This window comes from Lissotriton helveticus, chromosome 1_1, assembly GCF_964261635.1.
Source record: "Lissotriton helveticus chromosome 1_1, aLisHel1.1, whole genome shotgun sequence".
Taxonomy (NCBI): domain Eukaryota; kingdom Metazoa; phylum Chordata; class Amphibia; order Caudata; family Salamandridae; genus Lissotriton; species Lissotriton helveticus.
Genome location: NC_136057.1, coordinates 1,136,804,387 through 1,136,831,649, shown reverse-complemented (window position 1 = coordinate 1,136,831,649; position 27,263 = coordinate 1,136,804,387). Strand labels below are relative to the sequence as shown.

The following is a 27,263-nucleotide window of genomic DNA, read 5'->3' as shown; positions in this document are numbered from 1 at the left end:
TCGGATGCAAAAGCATTGAAACCCTTTCATGAAGCTACAATTCAGCTCTTTATAGAATTTATAGTATTAGCTCTCAGCTCAGGGTTTCAATGCTTTTGCATTTGACTCATGAGGGACATCTAGTAACGACTAGTGGAACTGCAGCTTGATGTAATAATTTCAATGCTTTTGCAATTGACTCGTGAGGGACATCTAGTAACGACTAGTGGAACTGCAGCTTGATTCAATTTTTTTGCATTTGACTTGTGAGAGACACCTAGTAACGACCATTTGAACTGCAGCTCTTTGTACATTTATTTTGATTTTGGATACTATAATATTCACTGGCCACTGCTAATCTTTTCCCATAATGCTTTGCAGGGCCTTTGGTTGGGATTGTATTTTTGCCAATAATAACTGTGCTTGGGGTGGTCCTAATAGGATGGGACCATCACTGAATCGTTCAGCACAATGTGATCTCTGTTTTCAAGGCATCTACTTGTTTCTCTCCCTACGTTAGGGAGGATACCAAAATTATCACCTCTCTCACTGCTTGCTAAAACATCACTTTCACCTTTGTGAAGTCACTATATGCATTTTAGTATGTAAAGCACGGGTTATTTTCTATCTTTCCAAAAACATATAAAGTCTCTGTTTGCGGAGCAAAGTTGCGAAGTTCACAAAGTTTTTGTTCAACTTTGTGGAGTTTTGCGTAGTAGTACTCCGACAGCTACGCCCACCCTGAAGAGTGGAACTCTTTATGGATGATCTAAGGAATATTACACAACTCTCAAAAGTTTTTACCTTTTGGAAAGTGTTTTACGATGCATTTTTATGTAACCCTCCTTAGTTCAAGTTGAGCTAATTCTTAGTTCATGCTTTTTAAATGTGATTTGGTTTGAGGATTGCAGTGACTCATATCATTCAAACCCAATGCTGGAAAATATGCATTATGCTAAGGTTTTCCCCACTACCTCAGTCCCACTATATGATCTACACAAATAAAAAGAAGCTTGCTGAATTTGCCTTTCTCCATTAAATAAATCTAAGAGAACAGTCAAATAGCTATCTAATTGGTGTGTCCTCTGTATTTACATCAGATGAGCAATGCATCAATTATTTTGCCACAGCAAAATGTTCTAATTTATTTCAGATCACCTGAACATGAAAATGAACATCAGGTAAACAAAGAATTTCCATACGACTCACAATCAACTCAAATCATAGATCCCCTTCTAACCACAATGACAAAAACATCCAATGAATCATCTGTAAAGTTTATACACAGAATATGATTTGCCACCTTTTTTTACAACATACAGGTATTGCTTATCATTTACAATATAATCTATTGTGCCATAAACCCCCAAAAATGTCATTTGCACCTTCTACAACATGAAAGCCATGTTTTAATGGTACCAGATGAACTACTCTGAGTTTGACATACAGGCAGGATGGTCACATGTGTTTCCGTCAATTCCACTTATTAGTTTTACAGGCAAGATCACACTATATATTTCAAGATCTGTGATCTTGATTGGAAAGTTTTATGCTGGATCAAAGCCACAGTATAGAAAATGTTCCCACTTAGGGGTGGGGTACAGTTAGGATGCATGGATGAGAATGCATGATAACAGCCGGAGCTATAATAAGGTACGTTTACATTTCTGGAAAGATATTAACCGCCTTAAGCTAATTTAAATAATTTGGTAGAAATGCAATTTTGCTGTATTTTTGAAACAACTCTTTTTTTGCAAAGTGATATTAAAATTATCACAAACGTAATAACTAATGATATTACTTAGAGTTTGGCTCATGGGATACTCTTTAAAAAAACAGATGCCCTGCCCCTGTATTGCAATTGACATAGGCTTTAAGGCACATTTAAATCCTGTCCAACAATTTGTAAATAAGGTCCATAATCTAATATTTAATTAGAACCTATTGATTATAAACTACTAATATGCCCCACATCTTTGTGAGACAGCTTTCCTCAGACACTTTATAATGGAGATCAAATAATCATCTTCTGAAACTATATATAATAAACACAATATTAATAAATGTAATGTAATATTTACTATATGTTACAGTATAGTGAACTGTACAATTCTTATGAACAGTGATAAAATTGTGCCCCAAGCGTTCATGGGCTTGATTTGGACTGGTCATTTATCTAGCAGCACTACATTAAAATGACCACAGTACTAATGAATTAATATAATATTATATGTCATTATACATTATGGTGTAATGGAAACCACTGTGATATGCAACTGTAATAGACACCGTTCCTAATGAATTGTAGAATAAGAAACAGAATAGTAAAGGATCTAGTTCCAAAATATTATTCTTGGATGCTTAACTGCATTTCAAAAAAAACTTTTCAACACGCAGTTTCAATGAAAGGTACTAAATAATTGACATGGTACTTTTTCAATAAAAATATTTCAAGCTAAAAGTTCATATCATTACCTTTACAACCCCTTGCTTTCAATAGAAAAAACATAGATCCATTAATTACAAAATCCACATGTGGTTTTCTATTCACTGTTCTCTTCTCTCTCAATGTTTGTATACAACAGTTGGCTCAGGTCACCAGGGCACACCATGTGGCTTATCAGATATATGTTGGTGATACCCCCTAGGTGGTTAACTTGAGGAGGAAGGCCCTAGTAAAACTGGGGGCATAGCTTAGAGCAACCAAGATAGTTCTGAACTCCTGTAAAGCAGAGATGTTTGTGTTAGCAGCTTCTACTTCAGAAGCCAGCCCCTTCAAGTCTGCCCCCCACAGGTGGTGATGGTGGGACAACCTGGCACAGAGGTTCAAATTAAATTTTTCATACATCTGCCGAATGAAATATGTGATTAAGGACAGAAGTGCAGACTTAAATATAGTACTCATAAATTCCCTTTCTGAATTCCCAAAGTCGTAAACGTAACGTTTGGTCTGAGTTTAGACCAAACGTCTACGTTTATCTGTAAATCGGACCCATTATCTACAACCCATGTACTTCCTTTACCTCTAATGGAACAAACACTACACACAGATCTAGCACTTCTTATGCTACATTTATATGCTCACAATGACAAAGTCTCCCCTATGAAATGATGAAAGCACATCTCTGGACCCCATGCACTACACTGAAATATTCCCACATATTATCCCCTCCAACAATATTACTTCTCCAACGAGTGATGTAGGCTCGCAGTTGCAGCTGCTCTAGGATTGGTTAACATTGATCCAATTTAGCAATAGTGGAATTTTCACACTAAAGAAATACTAGATAACACAGTTTCTGGAGGGCTAAATAAGTTGTATTGATTTACCTCAATTCCAAGCAAGAGAAGATTTCTGATTCAGAGATTTGCTCTATAATATTCACAGGCCGCAGATGAAGTCACATCCGATCCGCAGGTAATCCAGAACCTTTAATATAATGTTTGAAAAAAATAAATACATTTGAAAACATATCCACAATAAATGTTTCGAAAGGTTTAATAAAGAACTCAAGGACAGGTATTAGTGATTTTCCTTTTAAAGTTAACTTTGTAATTTAGAAGCTCAGCTTCATGCATCATGCAAAGGATTCACAATTGGCACTGTCAGTAGGTTTACATCAAGTACATCTTCTTATTAGGTCTGACTTACACACATACGATGCATAGCTACATTGCTAGTTAATGATGATGAAGATACACAATACATTAATTAAGCAAAACCCATATACCATTTAAGATAACTAATATGTCTGCTGTCCTATCAAATGCTGCAAAAGAACATTCCTTAATCACAGCTATGTGAATTACTAAGAGAAAGCTTGAATGCTTGTATGTAAATAATTTTAATTTGCACTGCACAGAGATGTCGGTCTGCTACTATGACATATTAATTATTTCACAATCAGCAGTTCGAAACTAATAACACTGATGTTCCGAAATATACAATGCACAAACATACATCAATATATGCACACGTATGTGTGCATGGGTAATTATATTACATAAAAATATCATATTAAGACCTTCTCTTAAGATCTTACAAATATATATATATATGGAGAGAGAGAGAGAGAGAGAGAGGGAGAGAGAGAGAGGGAGAGAGAGAGAGGTGCCCTATGTCTAAATAGAGCAATCACGAAAGTTCTGTTTAAAGCGTGGGAAAATGGAAAAACGTCATGAAATGTGTTTTTTTAGTTAGTCCGTCCATGGCTTTAGAAGTCTGCAATCATTTCTATTGTGTTGAACAAAAAGTATAGAACATGTTGGATCTTAGTTGGAGGTAGGTTTTGGTTTAAGAGAGAACTATGCACCGACATGGGGAGTGGATCGAGGAATTTCATTTTTTATACTTCGTTGAGATAAAGTACATGTGAGAAATTGTAGTCTGCAATGTATTTCTTGGTAAAAACCATAAAGACGTAAGGCAGAACATGACTGTCATATTTGCAAAAAATGGCAAATGTTGTGGGGCTGTACAAAGTATTTTTGGGGTCACAAATGCTCCAATTCAGACTTTTTAACCGTAAGAGTGGAGTGGAAAATGTTTTCTGACTACTAAATGGGTTTAGAAATGGATAAGGAATTGCTGTTTGGAAGGGAAATTTTTTAGGTGTCCTTTCCAAAAGCAATTACTATTCATATGTATCGTTGTTTTGGGACTGAAATTGTGGTCATATATCATTGAAAGGTTACCAAACTCCGAGTTAAAGTGGCACCTCATTAGCAGAAGAGAAAATAAAGTTTGTTAGGGAGCAGGCAGTAGTCCATGAGACCACTGGCAACTCTCAAACAAACTTTGAAAACAAAAAGTTAACTTTCTTTAAACATGGTCTTGTTTTCTTTAAGAAAATTGGGCTGCATTTAAAAAACAACGAATTTATTGAAAGTCAGTCACAGAGCCAAGAAGGCCACAAATCCTTTGATGAACGTCAATTGGATTGAGTTGCACTTTTCAACTTTCTCAGAATTTTCCTAACCAGCCGGTCGGTTTGGAAAACTATAATCTGGTTGCAAATTACAGTCTGCTGGTCAGGCCTATTATTTCCAAAACACATATAGCTGGCTTTTGGTCAACCCTTTGCTCATGATTAATTAATTTTGGTCTCTCTCCCATTAATGTTCCTAATTTGGTGACTTTTCTCTGTATTAATCTGATTGGCGGCCCAAAAGCATTTTGGTCTCACAGTAATGCTATCAGTTATATATACCGCTGACCTTTCTTGAGCACAGGGAACCACTATTACTTTGTCTTTGTCTGTATGAAGTGATGTGTTTTACTGCTCCTTCCTCTTTCTGCTGATTCTCCCTTCAACTGTCCTCCACATTCCCTGTTCATACTCTGTTTTAATACCCACCCCCCCTGCTCCCTGATGCAGGCTGCTTGTACAACTTCATAACCACTTCCAATGTGAATTTTATTTATAGAAATATTTTTTAAGAGGGTATGGCAGATACAAAATGCTGCTGGGCCCCTCGCAAAATGAGCCACTCTTTACTTGCCTTTTTTTTAAAAATCTTTTTGTAATATATATTTTCATTTTTCAGTCTATCATAGGTGTCTATCATGTTAGACTGATAAATTAAAAATGACTGCCAGCATCAAGACACGTGGGTCCCAATGCACGTGTTTTGATGTGTGCATGCGCTGTGACACCAACAGCCATCTTGGAATATGTTTTTAATATGAGAAAAGCCTTTTTTCAAAATCGTCATTGCATGACTGTGTATGCATTGTCACAGATGTGTACAAATGTGATTGCAAAAATCATTGGCAAAGCCAATAGTTCAGCCATTGAGAACCTATTCTTATTGACTTTGCCAACGCTTGCTAAAACAGGTAAGGCAATGTGTCAGTCTCTGCCATGGTGGAGAAAAAAAGGTCTGGGCACAAGTGGAGATAGAATAACCACTACCACACACTCTAAGGGGCATATTCACAAGGATTTATCTCTGAATTAGCCCCACTTTAACGCATCAAAAGTGGTGAAAGAATTAACATCCCATTCACAAGCTGGTGCAAACTGCAGACAACACCAGTATTCCCGCGATAACTACCCCCAAATTTATCTCCACGGTGGACACCACCAACTAACACTAATAAGATGCAGTGTAGGGGTTCCTGTGCAAAAACACATAAGAAAACCACACCACATTCACAACAAACTGCCAGATCTGTGAAGCGAAGCAACAACAGTGGATAACCCGCTGTAGCACCAAGGATTTTACACCTGGCTTTTGCTGGTGTTAAGCAGGATGACTACCTGCAGCATGGAAGGGAACACAGCCAGGAGCATTTTAAGATGCAGGTATTCCAGATGGAATGTGTCTGCCTAAGTTAGCACCACTAAAATGACAGTATTTTTGGTTCAAACAAATGGTCAGACTTCGAGGAAGCTGATTGCCGCAGTCACCACGCTGCCAGTCTCACGGTGACACCTGGCTTCCAGCAGGGGCAGTGTTGGTCCGGGAGCTCAAAGTAGTTATGATGAGACTTCTCAGCCGATAACTGGCCATTCACAACGTTTCGCCGGCTAACGCAGGATTTTCATTCGCCATCGCGATGATTAGTACATGGGTTTTGACACCCCTTCCCTGTTACTATGGCCATGTACCGCTGGCTTGAAAATAGCCCACTAACATGGCGATAATAATCAGGGTTAGTTAGCCTTAACTTTTCTTGCGATGACTGAAGATGGCGATAGTTATCACCCGTCTTTGTGAATATACCCCTTAGTGTTACAATGAGTAACATCTTTGTTTGGTGCTACACTGGATTACAAACTTTTACTTTTGAAAAAAGTAAAACATATAAATTGATTACATTGTGTTGACATTGCTCATTCTCTTAAATTGTAAATTTCAAAGCTCCCAGTTTTGGAATATTCTAGAAATATATTACCAAAGCAGAGCTCTAAAACATCTAATATATTGTAGGCAAAGCCCCATATGAATAATGAGACGATTTATTGCTCAAATTTAAGAAATATACGTTACTTAGAAAGAACTGAGTCCTCTGAAACAATTTAAATCCTTTCATTATAAGCATCATGTGGATATGTTTATCCGCACCCTGAAGGTTAGGCTGATCTGAATCTTACCCTGCAATTTTACTGCTCTTTACAGTAATACGCCTATTCAAAAGGATATGCATCACTTATAGTCCATGAAAGAAGTCATGCTGCTCAAGGAAGTAATTTGCTTTATTAGTTATTCATGTGTGCTAATGACTGAGGTGTGATTGTCTCTATGCTGAGTCTTTAGCTCAGAGGCAAGTCCAAGCTAAATCAAAAGGATAAATGCAATTAGACATTCGCTAGAAATGGGTGATGGAGAAAGGACAGTTTAATAGGTTTAGCTATGCGTGGTCTGTACAGAATCTGTGTCAAGGCCTATACATATGCAGGAGTGCTGTCGGTGACATCAGAGAACTCTAATATTTTGAGTGTATCAGAAGAAGACAACCAGCTATCATGATTCCGAGTAGGTGGCATAGACCCTGTAAAAACAACCGTTTTGGTTTTAAGCCTCTATATTATGAAGACAGGGTCTTAAAGCTCCCTTCACTGGCTCACTGATGGGATATCAATCACGTCTACACTCTGGTGTGTTTCACTCACTAAACTGTGTTAGTGATCCTTACCTAAAATTAAGTTAATGAAGTTTTCAGTGGAACTTAAACTCCTCATCACCTAATTCTATGCAGAATTGCATCTGGTTGTGAGATCTGACAGACACAGTTTTATTCTTTGTGTGTGTTGCTGATATAATACAGCATACATAGTGAGCAGTGCATAGAAATTCAACCAAATAGAGCAATAAATCCAGCATGTTAATGTCTCATCCCTTAATAGGCAGAAGAATCAATACAAAATGAAGTGGAGAAATTAAACAGCTTTAAGCTCTGCATTTGGAATAGGAATATTGGTGTTTCAGGTTTTATTTCCCATTGCCTTTTCACATGTGGTAGTCAGGGGATGCTAGGTAAAGATTACACTGGACATTTCTAGGGTTATTTCACTAGAAGTTATTTCCTGATAAGAAACATGTGTGCTTATTAATATATAAATATGAGTCATTTGGAATTAAAATGAAAAAAGGCTGGGATGTACAGCATTATGTTTTCTAAATTAGGCCACCAGTCCTTGATTCCATCATGAATGAATATGGATGTTATTGCAAAATATTCAATGCATGTTTACAGTTCTAACTCACAACGCACGCTGCAAAATTAGAACTGTTTGTTTTGTAATGACATGTTGTTCTCAAAGAACTTTAGAGGACGCCTTTAGATCCGTTTCAAGGCTCTTCCTGCACGCTGTAGTTCATTCACTCATTAGTCTTTTCATTGTTTATTAAACCATATTTGTTCAGACATCTTGAACGACATTAGGTCAGAAGGGGCACAAATAATGTTCATTTGTGGGATAGGGCTAGGATGGTGATATTATATGACATTTTATAATGTTGAACTCTAAATGGCTCCAGTTTTGATACATTTGATCTCCTCATACTGACAATGTAATTTCGATTTACTTAACTTTTTATAGTGAAATTACTTATAAAATCCCCAGAATTTGTGGGTGAGAGATCTTTTTGTGTCTCATTAAGGATGCTGCACATTCTCTATAAATTTACTACATATTTTACAATCAGATTATTATTTTCAGATTTTGCTCATTGGTGCATCTACTGCAAATGCTAAAGTGCCTTAGTGACAATTGATTTCTATGTCCTATGACTAATTATTTAATCATGACTCAAGATTTTTGTCTTCTCTAAAGCACTTTAATATTTTAATAAACCTTCATGGGTTCCAAATATACTGGCCTCAAACTCCCTTTTTGAGTCAGTCATTAATATTGGCTGCATTTTGAAATGCTGTTTTGAATCTTATCACTATGGACCCTTCGGCTCATACATTTTTTAGGAAAACACATGCTAGAAATGAGATTCCTTGTTGGCTGAGGTATGCACCCAGGCAAGGCAGAAGACATCACTCTAGTCAGGGTGAGCTAGATTCACACTAAAAGATAACATGTGCTCATCCTCTGGTAGCTTGGCACAGAGCAGTCAGGCTTATCTTAAGAGGCAAAGTGTACAGTATTTGTGCAACACTCACACACACACACAGTAACACAATGAATACACCACAAAAAGACTCCACACTGGTTTAGAATAATAGATTATTATATTCTGAATGAAACAAGACCAAAATGACAAAACTCCAATTTATAGAAGTTGTGATATTGAATTTTAAAGGAATAAATGCAGTAAGCGCTTAAAAGCAAGCAGTGCTAAAAAGGTTACTGTAGTACTCACTGGCCTGGGATCAAGTCAAAGTACAGGCTGACCTTATGAAAGTGCAGACCGGCTACAGGACCCACAGAGGCCCCAGTGAACAAAGTAGCTTTTCTTGTCACAAGCAACGAAATGCATTGATCAACTCCACGCAGTGAAGGCAATGCATTGGTTCTGATTCACGCAGTTGGGTTGATGCGTCGCAGTGGAGCCTCGTGGTCAGGACCTTGGATAAGAGTTACCTCACCATTGAACCATACAGATGGGTCCTCGGTTTGCCTGCGTCATTGTCAATCCTCGCAGTCAGGTCCTGAATCATTGTCAAGCCGCACATGACTGTCTCCGTATACCACTGCATCACCACCAAAGGTGTTCGATCAGCGAAGTGGTGACGATGCGTTCATTTTGATGCAATACAGCTGCGGAACCCAGTTCTGAGGCCAGAACTGTAGAAGACACCTCAGGCAAGGTTAGGACTCACAGATGGCAGAGTCCAGCAGAACTACAAGAAGTATTTTGTTTCTGTGAGACTTCAGAAAACAGGAGTCAAGCCCTTGGAGAAAATTTGGAGGGAAGGCAGAGTCCAGCTCTCCTTCAGCAGCGACAGGGAGCAGCAGGGCAACAAGCAGAATAGCATTTCTTCACGAAAAGCTGTCCAGTTGAGTCCTTTAAGCAGTACAACAATCCTTCAGACAGAGGTTCAGTTCAAGATCCAGAAGTGTCTGATTTTAGGGGGGGGGGGTCAGAGACCCATTACTTATACCCAAAAGTGCTTTTGATGTAGGGAGTGACTTCAAACAAGCTCTCTAGAGTGCACAAGGATCGCTTTCAATGCAGTCCTGTCTGCTAGGCTATCTCTTCGGGGTAAATCAGTGCTTTGTGTGTGGACAGGACACTGCCTATGGAAGTGCAAGAGTCAGCCCCTTCCATTCCTCCCTGCCCAATAAGACCCATCAGAAGGCAGATGAATGTGGATGAGTGCTCAGAATGCAGATGCGCCTCAACGTCCTGTGTTTGTGGCTGTCTAGAGGGAATACTCAAAGTGTAGCTGTCACCCACCCCAGATGTGTATTAGCAACAGGTTGTCAGGCACAAACAGCAGTGAGTGCAGAGAAATGGCCACTGTCTATAAGTGGGATTTCCAAAACAGTTACAATACACAATAAACACAGCAATCCACGGTAAATGAGGGTTATTTATTTCCTGACCATTACCAACTTCCCAAAAGCGGCATTTTAAAACTGTAATTTAATATTCATTTTGACCTTCAGACTGCATTTTATATTCATATTAATTTGAATATTCGAACCATAGTTCCAGTTATTCCTGAACTAAAGTTAAGTATCATAAGTTGTTATAATGTCATCCAGTACTTTAGTATAGGAGGGCCACCTTCCCACAGTCACAATTTACTCCGAAGTTTTTTTTAGTGACAGGAAATGTAAAACGTACTTTAAGAACACATGTCCTGCTTTTCAAATAACTTCCGCCCAGCCCTATTGGCATTTAGGACATACCTTACGGGGTGAATTAACAATATTTAAAAGGAAGGTTTTGGCCTGGCAAAAGGTTTAATTCGCCAGGTCACATATAGAGTATTAAAACTGCATATTCAGACTACAGAGCCAGGCTGGAAGATATATTTTAATTTGTCAGTTTAGTGGTGGTGCAATAGATTCTGCAGCCCACTAGTGACATTAAACTTACAAGCCTTGGGTACACAGAGTGCCATGTACTAGGGACTTTCAGGTAATTTAATTATGCCAGTTAGGGATTAGTAGTGAACTATGATGTCTAGTCCTAGGTGGACTTTAAATTACACTGATGTAATTTGTGTAGTTTTGGAAATTTTACGTTAAGCTTCTTATGCCTCATCACATGTGCATTTGGCATTCTAAGACCTTCATTTTTTGAAACACCAGAAGTGGCTTGGGACTGGGTAACCAAACAAAGTATTCTCTGCAAGCCTGTCTCCCCAAATTTCCGATGCTCTGACCAAAACCTAAAGAACAGCAGAGATGGTGACAGCAGCACCTTACAGCAGGAGGGGTCAAGGGTGCTGGGGAACCATCAACTGGAACAGAGACTGACCCAGTGGTAGAAGTATTCGTTTCCAGCTGGGATTCCGTTCACAGTGTGTAAGTGTTCCCAGGGGCTGAATGCAAAGGGGCCTTCTCCACTCCTATGCTCCTCTGATGTGAGTGTTCCTCTTCATGCATCATATCTTGAGCTCATTCATGTTTGATGGTGTTTGGTGCACTGGGGTTAACCTGGAATTGTGATCATCATCCCAAATGTACGGTGTGGGGTCGGCCCTGATGGACAGAGGAAAATTGGGATTGCAAATCGGGTACGCTGGATATGGAGCTTAATTACCACACCTCCTGCATTGTTTACATTTTCTTTCTGTGTTTTTTTTAGAGTTATGGCTATACGAACACAGGGGGACACTGGGCCCAATCACAATGCTCGCGTCCGAGCTGCTCAACAGATGCTTTTTTTCCACAGAACTGATGAAACACCATTACTTATTTTTTGCGACGTCATTTGCTGCTCAGCAGGAAGGACCTTATGGAGAGATCTCTGATGTTTTCCATAATTTACTGTACAAACTGCACATTTCTGAATCTTGCGATTTCTGATGATGTATTCTTTTTCTGATTTATTGTTGTTTGATCCATTGCCAGAAGATGCTGCATTCTTATCTGCCCGAGAAGAAGCAGACGTCGTACACAGATGTTTGTGGCATTCGACCTGATTCTAATCACTCCGCTGCCTTTTCTAAGAAGATTTTAAGACCAGGAAGAATAATGTGGCACCGCTTCAACAAATCAGTGAATTCTTAAAACTAGGGCATCATGCAAAGAAGAATTAAAGTTGCCTCTGTACAGTAATGTATTTTCTTGGGAAATACTGAAGATTGAAGTTCCGTATTTAATCTAATACAACGTTATATAATACAAAGACAGCGACATGCCACAATACGTAAGCGACCGCAAATTATAGTTTATTTCTACAAAATGTAGTATTAGAATTCCCCCATAAGTCCTTCTGCATATTCTGACTCTGAAAAAATACAGTGGCTTTAGGAGGACCTAATCAATTGTGCTAATCATGATAAAAGAATACATTATGTTTTTACTGAGCTGCTGACGCATGCAAAGTGTGAAAGGGAGGATGCCACGAGGTGCACAAATGAGAATCATTAGAATTGGAGGCACGATTTACAAAAAGACAGGAAACACATTGTGGTCTCAGATTGTGCAACCACTATTGGCGACCTGTTTGTGATTTTGCCGCGTGACCTATGCGCTAAAATGCTGAGCTACAAAGTTTCCAGTTGTAGGGGGTTTCAGAATATCATGGCAATTGAATATTAATATGGCAGATAACTATTTGCGACCCAATGTGAGTGGCTTCAACTGCAGGGATGTTGTTGTGCATGGAATAGCAGAACACCACCACTGTGTTTGCACTCCCAAATGGGAAACTTTCTTTTTGTAACAGACAGTGGGCCAGATGTATCAAAGGATTTACACATTCTGTGTCTATGGGAAAATGTGTTCATACATATGGCCCAGTATTCCATCAAGGAAACGCTACTGCTTTAAAAAACTGACTGGGTTTCTCAAAGGAACCACTGCTGTTTTTTTTTTTTTTTACAAAACGTTTCCCATTGGGGAACATATGGGGGGAGCAGGCAGTGGCCCATTGGATCGCGGCCTACTCCTCCAATGCAGCCTGACAAAATTCCCAAAGGGGAAGATGTCCAGCAGGGACACGATCCCCTTTTGGAAGGGGTTACCGTCTCCATGTAGGGATTGGTAATTTATTAATGGTTTGTGCCTGCAACTGTAGTCACAAGCCCTTGACGCATACCATTGCTATTAGGCAATAATCCCTAAGTGGGATTCAGAATGAGTTAGTAAACTACTGTTAGAATTCAGAAAGGGCTTTCTGATTCGCAAAAGGGATTAGTGATAGCTATAAGCTATTTTGCACTCGCAAATACTGTGATTTTCTGAATTACCAGCTTTACGACCACTTAATGACTCAGTACATTTCGTCCTGGGTACTTCTCAAATGTGTGCCTTGTCTGTCCCACGCCCACATATGTACACGATGCACACAGACACACATATACGTACACACACGCGTCATTCTATGGCGATCGAAATATCCCTCAATTGATTTTCCTGATCATTCATTGACTGTTATGTAAAGTGGATTTCTAATGTAAACCAATAACACAGTTCTGCTGTAGCACTCACTAAGCCAAACACACGAAAATGTTTGCAGCTGTGGTGTGTATTTCAAACTTTCAGTAAATACACGAGAGTATACTTGTACTCTTTTTTGGGATTAAATGTGTTTCTTCCTATTTGCATAATGCATATTAGTGAAAGATATAACTCTTTACTTCTTTGAAGGGGCAACACAAATTAAATGACAAGCAAAAGTGTTCCGAAATATAACCCAATTAAGAAAAGTATAACACTATCAGACAACATTGATTGTGAAGTTAGTAAACCTCTGAGTGTCATCTTACCAGCCTGGAGCATACTTGCAAAATGGTCCACATTAAATGCGCTATCAAGTCTTGAGTATAACAGGACCAGAATCAAGAACACAAGCAGCAAGATGTACACACCCATCATTATGCATCCTGGCCTTTGTGCCTGATTGAAAGTTGTGTGGTATTGGAAAATACTTCAATTTCTGGAGTGAGGTCTTTTTCCAGAGGAAAACTGCCAGTGGACTTTGTCCATTTTAAGAACAATCTTACAGTAGAAATTCCACTCATGGATACTCTCAACTGGAAAAGAGGCCCATTGTGTAAGTTTTTTTTCTGGGGTGTTGGAGTTTGGTCTTTGATGTAATTTGGAGGAAAAGCATTGGCACACGTTAGTGACATTGGATGCAGAATGATACATCAAAGCTGCACAGATTGTTGCATGGCTCACATGTAATCTCCATTTTAAATTCAACTCCTTAGGATGACATCTCTTTCTTGTGGTGCCCTTTCCCACACTTTTATTCTCATGTGTGAATGCATTGTATGTGTATTTGCGATAGGCACGGACGCCCTGTAGTTTGTACCTTAGTACCAGGGCCGTACATGAAGAGCACAATGCCATTGTATTCCTTTCGTTCTGTGCTCGTTAGGAGACACTTGCTTTTAGGTAATTGAAACCAAAAGAGCTGCTCTGTGCCTCTGCCACATGTGATAAGAGCGGTGTTTTAATATATAAATAACTTCTGTTCTAAAACTCGTTGAATCGAGCATTTCCAGGCTGGGATTATCATAGAACGTCTGAGAACTGTGACAAAGAAGCAGCCCTGCTCACTCCAACCTCTATCCTGCTAAGGAAGATAACCTGTACACTGCAACTGGCTTCCTAACACCTAAGAGCCCTGGGGGCTATGCTATCCCAAATGATCTGGCAGAATGGTGCTCCCGCTATGTTCTCATTAGTATAGTATTAGATACAGATAGGAGCAAACAAACATTAGTGACAATTAACATGGTTGAATTGTTCACATGGTTTACCATTTTAACAATGATGATCAAGTGACACATCTTATCTTTCTAATAAACGCAGCTCGTGCCTATTATGCAAACACATGATAGTTTCAATAAATGTATGATATGCATTGTCATATCTTTCTTGTGTTTACCTTGGGCGTGTAAGAGTGATCAAACAAGAGGGTTAAATCTGTTCCCACGGATTTCTTGGGAATCAGAGTGTTATGTTTGAGGTTGCCAATAACTTTACCTTAGGTGGTTTAGGGGCTGGATGGAGTACTGTCAGCTAGCCAAAACCCACCAACATTTACTGATGGTATATGTTGATTAAAAGCCTGATTCAGATCTCGATGGATGGGTTACTCCGACGGTGACACATATCCCGAATGACAAAATATGAATCCCATTACAACCTATGGGATTTACATTTCAGGGGATGGGCTCTCCGTCTCCATTGTAACAGAGTCACCTGTCCGCCGAGATCTAAATCAGGCCCTAAGTCTCTATACTATGAAGTTCCTGTTGGTCTAATACACAGTCCTGCTATATTTGTAGGAACCGTATAACAAGATGTTGCACAAAATAGGAGGGAATGGTTATACATGTGTTTTTGAAGAACAAGAGCAAGAAAAAACAACCTCTACGGAGACCATGGTCTGAATGCCATAGAATAGAGGAACATTCCAAAGGAGAAAAAGTTTGATATACTTAACCAACTTAAATTGCAACCTTTAATTACTGACAACCAGTTTCTTATCCTAAAAGATAATGTTTATTTGAGATGTATTCATATCAGTATAATGATGGCTTACATCACAAGAGGTGACCTAGTAGCTTTTGTTCTGAAAGAGTTACAGAGTAAAAGAAAACAGTTTCTTACACCCATAATTAAAACTTATGTGGCAGATGGCTTTTGGAGGTGGTCCTTGCAGTAGTGGCGTGTGCCTCCTGCGGTGATGCATCATCCGAGCCGGTCTGGACTCGCTTTGGTGTGTGTTCCCTGGTGGGACGCATTTGGGCCGGGAGGCTGCGTACATCGCAAGGACACAGAGTTATGGCGCTGTTGAGCCCAATGCCCACGCATCAGGGACCAGCCTATGGTCCCAGAGAGGGGGTCCCAGACTTGACCAGCACAAAGTTAGTGGCCCCGAATGCACTGCGACTCGCACAGGCACCCAGCCACTGGATGCTTAATAATCTGTAATTTCCTGGATTTACTTGTAACAGGTCTCTGACCACCCTGGTTTTCTACTTTTTTCTCCTCACTTCTAGTGCGTGACCAAAGGGGTCTCTCATCCTTACTCTCTTATGGGGCTAGTAGGTCCCATCAGTTAGTGTAAGCACTGGGGACTAGGTTACTCCTTCCCCTTTTCTCTTCTTAGGGCACAGATGAATGCCACTATGAGTTGCACTTATAGCCACACACTTATTAATGTATGAGTTTGTGGTGTTTGAGATGACCTTCACTTTAAGTGCATTTTTCATCACATGAACATGTACTTTACTTTGTATTGTTTTCTTCCTCAACAGGCGTTAATTTTATTTTTTGTATACACGGTGGAGAGTGAAAGTGTTCACCCCACCCAGTGGAACCCTCACCAGAATAGCATGGTAAGGGCAGAGCCCGTTTTTCAGCATAGGTCCTGATGAATGCCAAGGACCCCTAGGGGCTAGCAGGCCGAAACATGTTGACCTTCTTCTAACACGGTGGGGGGACAATAAAATCCCCAACACACTGACCACTGATTTTAATTACCGAATAGACACCAGTTACATTAAAACAAATATGGTATCTATGTTGGCTTTTTAACCTCACTTTTTTGTAAGGGACCCCACTTAGCTTTAGAAGTGCATCCCTGTCTCCAGGTGTATGCCCGTCCTCTATCAAACCAAGTTTTTAGAGGGCGAGGACTGGTCAATGATGAAGCATGACACCAGGTGGTGTGTGAGACCAGTCACTCACGATTTGATTGTTTCACACCCCAGCACAGCATTTCGCACTCAGGTCATCACACTAGGAGCGGCTCTTTTTGTGGTAAACAGTATATGTTGGAGGCTGCCTACTCCTAGCACCCCTTGCCTCTAGTTCCCTCCCTCAGGTATCCCCTGGGGTTTTGTGGTTAAAAACTCTACTGCATCGTTCACATATGCCTGGTTGCCAACTCTCCCAACATTCGTCTATTGTGTGGCAGAGGTGCAATGCCATAGATTGGTCATGTTCACGGCTTGCCCAGGTTAACATTGTGAGTTGTTCTATCGTGTCTGGTGGGTGGGCATGTTGTTGTGCATCTTGGTGGTGGACTTGTGACGCGTGCATTGCCAGAGTTGTGGATTGCATGGTTGTGGAGTTGAGGTGAGTGGGGTGTTAATCGGCAAGTTGCCAATGGGCTGTGCATTTCCCTTGGTGCCTTCCTGGGACGGCTGGTTGCTGTTGGACTGTCGGAGGGAGACGGGATCACCCACACTGGCTGTGTATTTGGAGGCGACATTGGTGAAGGTCCCACGGTGTTTGGATGTTGCCTGCACATTGATGTGAGACGTGTGCTTCCTGTTTCACAGATTGTGTGCTGTGTCACCTGGGGGCGCAGGTGGGACATGTGTGCAGTGGATTGCCCCCTACCCATGCGTGCATCCGGCTGTGGCGTGTGGTACTTTCTTGGTCTCCAGCGGTTCCTACACAATGTGTTGGATGTTCGAGGACTGGGGTGCCAGGATGATGGTGATGTCCTGGACAAGCAAGGGTGTCTTGGATGTGGCTGGCTGGGAGACTCCGCTGACTCTGGCAGGTGTTGTTTGGGGTGTGCCAGGGGCCAACAGGTGTGGCAAGGCCAGTAGCTTGGTGTGGGGTGGGATGTTGGTTGTCCGCTTGTTGGTGCCGTAGGCTTGTTAGGCGATGATGGCCAGGATGCGTGGGATGGTTGTCCCATTCAGCCTGTAGTAGATAGTGACATTGTCAGATGTTGTGCTTGTGAGGCAGGTGCGTTTCCTGGGGGGCCGCTGTAATTGTCTGCGCTGCCCCTGTGGTGGTCCGGGGGGTGCTGGGTGGGTGTTGTGGCCCTCTTCGGTGTCTGTGCTGCATGTTCAGTTGCACCATGGCATCTGTTGCCCTTTTGATGATGCTCTGGGCAAGGCTCCCTATTGTGGTGCAGGCTGCCATCCGACTTTACACCAGGTCAGGCCAGGTGTAAAATTCCTACTGCTAACGCGCCTTATCACGTGTTTTGTGTTCTTATCGCCGATCTGTCTGGTCATTGTGAATGTTGATTTGTGGTGTTGTCGCGGGTTTTATCACAGGAACGCCTACTCTGCATCTCATCAGCGATACTTGCGGGGGTCCTCTATGGCGATGTTTTTTGCGGCTGCTATCGCAGGAAAAGTGGTGCTGTGGGCTGTTAGCACCAGCTTGTGAATGGTGGGGTAAATTTATCACAACTTTGGCTGCGATAAAATGCAGTTAATTCCGCGATAACTCCTCGTGAATATGCCCCTCAGAGTAATACTCAGATTTGCTCGTAGCGGGAAACTAGAAGAATGAGTGCAATGGTTCTTCAAGCAAAGCAGAAAAAAAACGGAATTCACGAAAGAACAGAAATGTCCTGTAGAATGTGGAAAATAGATTTCGTTGCAGCATATAGATAGCCTGCATTGTGTTTTTTATTGCAATGGCTGCAAAGCACATTACACCAAATGAAGTCATAATATATTTGTTAATTTATTTTATTGAGACAACCATTATTTCACTTTCTCACATGCACTACAATTAAATACACCTATATCATATGTATATTCATATATTAAAATATTTGTAGCACATAGATAAAGACCAGTCCTTAAATTAGGGCATGAACGAAAACTTATGTTCATAGTACATACAAATGTGTCTGATAGCGTGACATCAGCTGTGGAACCCAAGTGAAGAGATTGAGATGCCAGTGTCCTAGGGATGCAGGTTTAGGATGACATGGATGCAAGATGTATATATGAATGGCACACCTGCAGCTTAAGGGAGAGAGAGTTCCATATTCTCAAGGCAAATCATAAGAAACACTATGCCCGTGTGCCATGCTTCTTACCAAGCATATCAAGAAGAAGTGTCTTATGACTCCTGGGTGACTGAAGACTACCAAAATGTTAATTTATTCCACCCAAGAGTAGGGAGAGTTGATCTAAAGTATTTTATGAACGAAGCAAGGAATTTTGTAAATGCACCTCGAGACAATAGGTAGCACCTTTCATGTGATGAGACAACAGCTGCTAGTACAACAAAGCCTTCTATTATAGACTTATCTTTCTTAATTGCTTTTTTCTGGTGAAACCCCACTTGGTACCACTAGTGACTTATATCATGGTACCTTTTATTCCCTGACATAGTTCCTCATGTAATAGATTCTTGAGGTAAGTGTTCTTGTGGCTATGCTGGCAGAGTACCCATCACTGCCCATAAATGGAAGTTTGGCCAATGAGACAATAAGTAACTAAATACTGGTACACAATGAGAATAATTGCACCTAGTAATATGCATATTCCCTTGTGTTAGAAATAGGATTCCTGGTTGACTGAGGTATGCAACCAGGCCAGACAGGAACCTCCATTCTAGTCAAGGTAAGCTAGATACACACTAAAAGATAACCTGTGTTCAACCTCTGGAGCATTCAGGCTTATCTAAAGAGGCAATGCGTAAAGTATTTGTACAATACACACACACACACACACACACACTAACACAATGAATACACCACAAATAGATTATTACATTCTGAACTAAACAAGACCAAAATGACAATATTCCATGGTATAGAAGTTGAGCTATTGATTTTAAATGGAATAAATGCAGTAAAGCGCTTAGAAACAAGTAGCGCTAAAAAGGTTATGTTAGGCCTCGCTGGTCAGGGGAAGAGTCAAAGTTTGGGCCGACCGCGATGGAGCGATGGTCAGCTACATGACTCATGCAGGCCCCAGTAAACAAAGTGTAACAAAGTACCTTCCCTGGTCGCAAACAGCAAGATGCATTGATGTCGAGGCCCTGTGCCGCAGGATGCCTTGATCTTCTCTACTTAGTGAAGATGATGCGTCAGTTCCGAAGACAGGTGCTGGGGTTGAGAGGCCTCGAGTGATGCGCCAGATTCTGCCATACAGTTGGGTGGAAGCGTCGATCTCACCAAGCTGCAACGGCGGTGATACGCTGTTCGATGCGTCAATGTCTGGAGTCAAAGTGCTGCTCCAGAGGCAATGTACTGATTTTTATTCCCCCAACCGGGTTGATGTGCCGGTTCTCCTACACGCAGACAGGAGATGCATCAAAATCCATGTTGCAAGTATCAAGGCCACTTTCAGTGAGCCAGGCCCAGGAACAGGGGTAGAGACTTGGATATCCCTGAGCCTCAAGCAATAAGAGGTAAGCCAATAAGCCTTTGGAGGTCATTTGGAGTGAAGGCAGATCCCAGCTCTCCTTCGGCAAAGTCAGAGAGCAGCAGGCACAGAAAACAGAAAAGCAGGTCTTCTAAATCAGCATTCCAGTTGAGTCCTTTAAGCAGCTCTGAAGTTCTTCTGGCAGAGCTTCAGTTACATGTCCATTAGTGTCTGATTTTAGGGTGCAGAGACATAATAAGTACACCCAAAAGTGCCTTTGATGTGGGGGTGACTTCAAATCAGCTCTCTGAAGTCCACAAGTATCCCTTTTAACCCAGTCCTATCTGCCAGTCCTTTGTGTGGGGACAGGACACTGCCTATTAAAGTAAAGTTTTATCCCCTACCTTCCATCCTGCCCAGGCAAGGCCACCGGGATGCAAATATATGTAGATGGGCACTCAGGCACAACTACCTTTCCTGTGTTGTGGCTGTCTAGAGGGAATGCAAAAATTGTAGCTGCCACCCACCCCCATGTGTTTTGGAGACAGGCAGTCAGGGACACAGAGCAGTAAGTGCAGAGAATTGCTCACTTTCTAAAAGTGGCATTCCTAAAACAGTAATGTTAAATTCAACTTCACCAGTGAGGAGGATTTACCAGTACCATTCCAAATAAATGAAGCATGAAAACACAACACCTCTCTGATCAGGAATTACAGCTTAAAAGTGTATTAAGTAATGTCCTATGCTAGCCTACAAGAATAAGTCTCACAGTAGTGGAAAATGAACTTGGGCGTGTGTCACCACCAGGAAATGTATAAAGTAAACACACATGTCCTATCTTGTAGTTACATGTAACCTGCCCTTAGGGTTACTTAGGGCCATTCCTTAGGGGTGACTGATATGTAATGGGATTTGAGACTTGGCAAGTAGTTTTAAGTGCCAGGTTGAGGTTGCAGTAAACTGCACACAGGCACTGCAATGGCAAGCCTGGGACAGGTTTGAAAAGCTACTTCTGTGGGAGGCATAATCAGTGCTGCAAGCCCACTAGTAGCATTTGACTTCCATATGTTATATATATGCATATGTTATACCATTTTTCAAGTGACTTACTAGTAAATCAAATATGCCAATCAGGTATACACAGAAATATCACAGTTTTTGTCTTAGAAGCACATGCACTTTAGCACTGATTAGCAGGAGTAAAGTGCTCAGACTCCCACGGCAAACATGAAGAATCAGCAAAACAGGAGGTAAAAAGCAAAAAGTATTGGGAAGACAGGTCTGACACGTTGCTTCTCTTAAACCCTCTTCGCGAGCAATGCTGATACAGTGGTCTGCTTTGTATAAACTCTGCTGACTGCCAGAGTGGGGCAATGAACCAGGAAATCACTGGTGTCCGGGAACATTTGAGATGCTCGCCATTGCTTTGGTTTTTCCCACTGCTACGTCACTTATTGAAGACATGTCTTGTAACATGGCTGTTGCCCATACTTTGTTAGAAAGAGTATGCACTTACATAAATTGCAAGGTGAAGAGAGATTTCAGATCCTTGTAGGTGAATGAGGGACCCTTGCAATGGAATGTATTTGAAGATTTTAATATTTCTAAAATTTTAAACAGATTTTCAAACTTGTGTTATTTTCATTGTACTTTGCAATTTAATTTACATTTAAAAAACAATTGGCCCATTCTATTGTAGACGTCATCAGGAAGGTCTTTCTGCTAATTAAACCCTACCCATATTTACTTGCCAGCACACAATTTGGCCGCCTGGCTCCTATATCTCTAATGAGGGTCCAAAAGATTAATTTTCAATGTAATCTACCTTTCTCCGCAACAGTTTCAGTCTTGCTGTCATTACCCACTACAAAATCTCATCTCACTCTGGTCTGTGACTTATGTTTGCTAATCAGGTTTCTGTAAGCGGAAGCATCCCACTCTATTATTGAAATGCTTTTCCTTTCTGAAAGTGTTGTTGAGGAGTTTCAGCTGCCTTGAAAGGTATTTACTTTGCCGCATCTACCACTATCCAATGGTCATCCATCGTGTACATATGGTCCAGGATACACAAGCCACGCGCTCTTGTCCTACAATGTTCTCTGAAAGCGTCGGAATCCATCCCCTCAAACAGCGCCTTATAATGATGTCTGAAACTAGTTACAGACCAGCGATTGGAAGCGATTGCAATTCCAATGAGTTGAGGGAAATGGAGTTTATTCTGTGTGCTTGAACATAGTGATAGCTTTCCGGGGGGTAAATAGAAATGAAAACTGTGTGTGTTCACAATGACATGTCACACGAATACAAAGTAAGGTGGAGCAGCCACAGCGTTCAGTAAACAGCCACAAAGGCGCTGCACACATTTATTAGTAGCAGAGAATAGGAACAGCTTGTTAGAGATCACAGCAGTAGCCAAAAGCATTACGCAGGAAAAAATCACAAAACAAAAATGAAATGGGCAATATCAGATGTATTGATTTTAGGATAGAGAATGGAAGAGCTGTGCATCTCAAGTGCTTTCGAGGTCTCTGTCAATAGTCACGGCTGCTTCAGAAAATGTGAACATGAAAATAATGTGGCAACACAGCATTTGAAATTATGGAGGAGAAAAATGTATCTATTTTAGACAAATTAATTGAATAAGAAGTCTCTGATGTTATAAACTACACAGGGAAAGTATAAAGAAGAAGAAACCTTCTGCTATTTAAATGTCTCGAACTAACATACTATATCAATTCAGGGATTGTTTTAAAGTCACTGCTGTCTGAGCTAAACTTTCCACCGTGGGGCCAATTTACCCACATAGTTGAGTGTCACTGGGCACCATTTTTATAGTTCAGGGCTTTCCTTTCTAAAACCATTGTAATCCAGTACTGGTATTTCAGTTGATTGGATGGCATGATATTAACTAGACTACACCACCCAGACTGCATTGTTGCGTACAATGAAAGCTTAGGCCTGGAGGTCTGGGTCCCTAGCGACGTGGACCCACCCAATGTCCCTTGATATTTTCCAACTCTACAGGGCCCAATGAATGAAATCATCACTTGTGTAGTTGAAGATCCTGCAATTCACAACATCACAGACTTTGAGATTAGAAAAGAGTGCTTTGCAAAGTCCAAAACCCTTTGTATGAATTTATGAATTTAATAAGTCTTTCCAACTCTCAAAAGGACTTCTGAGACCTATTCCAAATCAAAATAAGAGGGAGGGGGGAGCTTTTAACGGGTGTCCCTTCGGTCTGCAATTTGCTGTGCTTTATGTCAATGGTGGATGACTGCAATTATGGTTGAAAACCATTGATCAGATGCAGACGCCTGAAGTGGGGTAGTAACTGATTCACAATGAGGAAGCAGTCCCTGTAGTGTGGCTTACGCTTTGAAAATCGTGACTGGGGTTTTCAGGCAAAACAGACAGTGGCGGATGGAACCACAGTAACATCTTCCTCGTTGTGTCCGGCCTCAGTGAGATCCATGCGGCAGTAGGATTTGTTCACACCCTTTAAAATAAATTTTGTAATAAGACGGATTAGTACTTCAGTCACATTGCAAAATGAAGAGAGTTTACGAACTAATCGATGTACAATCCCGACATCCTGATTTGTGAACTGCTCTTCGTGCACTGGCTCTAAGTTTTTTTCATGGTGGAGACGGTGTTAGATTAGCAGAAGACATCTTAGTTCTAGCCGTTATCTCGACATTTAGCGGACTCCATTTTGTATTCATGGCAGCCATTTTGTTTGCTACATGCTGCCTCATGCCGACCATGTGCTTTGTCCTATCTTCCTGTTTATGGTGCTTGAATCTGCCCAGCAACAAGCTATATTTAGCATCCCCTACTTTGCCGCTGTCCATTAGGGTTCACATCGGGTAGTGATTAGTTCCAGATAGGAATGTGTTTGTCAAGCCCCTAAGACTGTTAGCTCCTCCCATTGATCGATTATGCCTCTCGATATTGCCTTATATGTACATAAAATGTGCTCTTGTGCTTTGTACCGCCTTCTTTTGAGACCCTGTGCGGGTATAAATAAACCATGCTTTCTTGGCTCGTGGTGCTACTTCTTGCAATACCGAAGGGTACTGTTTGAACCGTAGCACCACCTCATGAGGTGTAATAAATGTTATGTTTTCTATTTCCAGTTTCTGTGCCAACTTCTTTCAATTGGTCTGAGGAATTCGTGCAGAGAAGGGCGAACCCCTTGCACTAGCGGGTCTGGCTGAGGCCTGACACGACAATGGAGAGTGGGCAAAAGACTGCACTCAAGAACTAATTATTATTATTGTTATAATTGTTATTACAATTATTATGTTATGTTAATTAGTTTGTAAAGCGCTTAATTATCCGATGGTGTCCTGGCTTAGAGGGCAGTGCAGGAATCCTGAAAGGGAAAGAACCTATTCATAATTTTTTTCCCTCTCTTTAGCAGTCAGGATCCTAATGGAGAAAGAGCCTAGTTTTCAAGGTTTTCCTGAATGCTAGTAGATTGGGAGATGTGTTGATGTAGATTTGGCAGAGCATTCCAAGCATTTGTTGCTACCCAAAGCTTCTACCTCCCCAAGCAGTACCTTTAAACCCAGGGACCACAGCAAATTCGGCTGATGCAGACTATAATGTCCTGCCTGGTATGTACCATTTAAAGCTGTCATTGAGAAAATCTGGGCCTAGGTCATTTAGGGCCAGATGTAGGTAAAACTTATTTACCGATTCTTAATTACCGAATTTTACCAATTCGGTAATTAAGAATCGGTAAATCAGAAGTGGGGGTATGTAGGAACATCCAGATGTTCCATTTACCGAATCGTTAAGAATCGGTATTTACCGATTCGGTAAATACCGACCGGTAATGCTCCATTCATTCCTATGGGCTTTGAAGCCCATAGGAATGAATGGGGCATTACCGGTCGGTATTTACCGATTCGGTAAATACCGATTTTGACAAGGGTGCAGGGGGTGTCACTTTGACACCCTCTAGCATCCCCACAAAAGGTTCGGGGCCATATGGCAGGCAGACCTGCCCTAAGGGCAGGTCTGCCTGTCATATGGCACAGGTGTGCATGCACACATGTGCATGCACACCTGAATCGGTATTTTAACATCAAATACAATTTGATGGTAAAATACCGATTTTGTAGGCCTTGTGGGACTCAGAAGAGTCCCACCTACATATCAATTTTACCGATTCGGTAAATATACCGGTCGGTAAATTTACCGACCGGTATATTTACCGAATCGGTAAAATTACCGATTTTCCCTGTTTACCTGCCCCTACATATCAAATGCCAAATACCGGTCGGTAACGGCCGAATTCGGCCGTTACCGACCGGTAAAACCCTACCTACATCTGGCCCCAAGCGCTTTATAAGCAATGCAGAGTGCCTTAAAGACAACTCTCTGTTTTATGGGAAGCCAGTGTGTTTTCTTAATCTATTTAGAAACTGAATGGTATTTTGGAATATTCGAAAGCAGTTGAGCTGCTGCATTCTGCAAAGTTTGCAGTTTGCTCTGTACATACTGCTGAGCATTAAAGAGTAGGCCATTGCAGTAGTCTAACTTTGCCCCCACTAATGAAGTGACAAGCGTTTCCTGGAGATTTACTGGGCTATATGGAAAATCTTCTTTAGTGACCTGAGGGTGAAAAATGCGGCGGTCACTGCATTGACATAGCTGATGTAGTACAGTCTGTCGCTAATTAGAACTCCAAGATGACATGTTTTGCTTATTGGAGCAGGGTGCAAACTCATTTCCTGTGACTACCACGTCGGCCTTACTGAGTTAGGTCTAAGACAATTCTTACTCATCCATGGGTTGACCTCCTGCATGCATTCACAAAATCTGACAAGAGAGATGACAATCTGAGTGCCCTCTGCATAGGATGTAAGAGAAACATTGAATGATCTAGTTAGATCAGTGAGCAAGGTAACAAAGACATTAAAAAGATTTGGACTAAACGAGGACCCCAGGGCCGACCCCCCAAGGAAGGGAGAACAGCGGTGAGATAAATTTAACCAGAAGGACAATCTGCTCACGACCAGAGTGGAAGAAACTTAGCAGATCCCACGCCGCTTCAGTGACCCTGATGTTGGCTAGGCAATCCATCAGCAGTCCATGATTGACAGTTTCAATGGCTGCAGAAAGATCGAGCAGAATAAGAGCTGCCCCTCCTCCTCGATCAAGAGACAGCCTGATCCCCTGTGTCGGCTTAATCAGTGCTGTCTCCGTGCTATGGCCAATGTGAAAGCCAAACTGAGCCCGGGAAATTGTTGGAGTTGATGTAATCCACAAGTTGTTTGTTGATCATTTTTTCAACAATTGTTGCCAGTAGAGGAAAGCACGATATGCAGCAGTAACTGTTGGGTTCCTTAGAATCCATCTTGGATTTTTTATTGAGGTGGGGCTGCTGAGGTTTTCTTCCATATCACAGGAAACGATCCAGACTTGAGCATCAGTTGAAAAATGTCCAAAAGTTTAGAAGCAGTAGTCTCAGCTGCTTGCTTGGCCCCCCTTGGGGCAGGGGTCCAGTAAGTATCCAGATTTAGTAGTGCTGATCAGTCTAGTGACTTCCCCAAGGGGGGAGAGGCAAACTCTCCAAGGATTGAAGCCTCAACTAAGGGTTTAGAGTTGGCCGAATCAATTGGTGTGAGAGGGTTCATGAAAGAGAAATTGCTGTAAACAGCTACAACTAAGAAAAAACTTGTCCATCAAGTTGCAGAAAGATTGACTTGCGTCGCAGAGAATGTTAGTTGTAACCATTGTCAGTTCGATGGACTGTGGAACAATTAGTAGAATTCTTGGCATCTTCTATTTTGTTGGTGAATGCAGCAGCTGTTTCCTTAGCAATCATGACTTTATAAGCTCCGGGCAGTTCTTATGCGTAACTTTCTCTCCCTCATTGTACTCTGATTTCCATCTTCTCTTCTGTCTTCTACAGCTTTCCTTGAAGGCCTTAAACTCTGATCATAATATAGGTTGCTTTTCAGGTGCAAGCATACATTTTGTAGGAAGTCTTTTGGTGCTTCTGGGCTTCCTATTCCACTGAAAGTGCAAGAGAGCATTGACTAAGAGTCAGGAAATTGTAACTATTAAATACCCAATGGCAGAAGCATGTACT

At 41.3% G+C, this 27,263-nt stretch overlaps 1 protein-coding gene across 1 annotated transcript in view; it reads right to left on the bottom strand.

Moving 5' to 3' along the window:
- MGAT4C (MGAT4 family member C) overlaps positions 1-27,263 on the bottom strand; it is a 1,165,419-nt gene that overhangs the window by 824,110 nt on the left and 314,046 nt on the right. Inside the window, exon 2 of the mRNA XM_078656572.1 lies at positions 3,310-3,409. The gene's annotated coding sequence lies outside the window, so the exon portion shown is untranslated. The remainder of the gene's footprint in view (positions 1-3,309; positions 3,410-27,263) is intronic.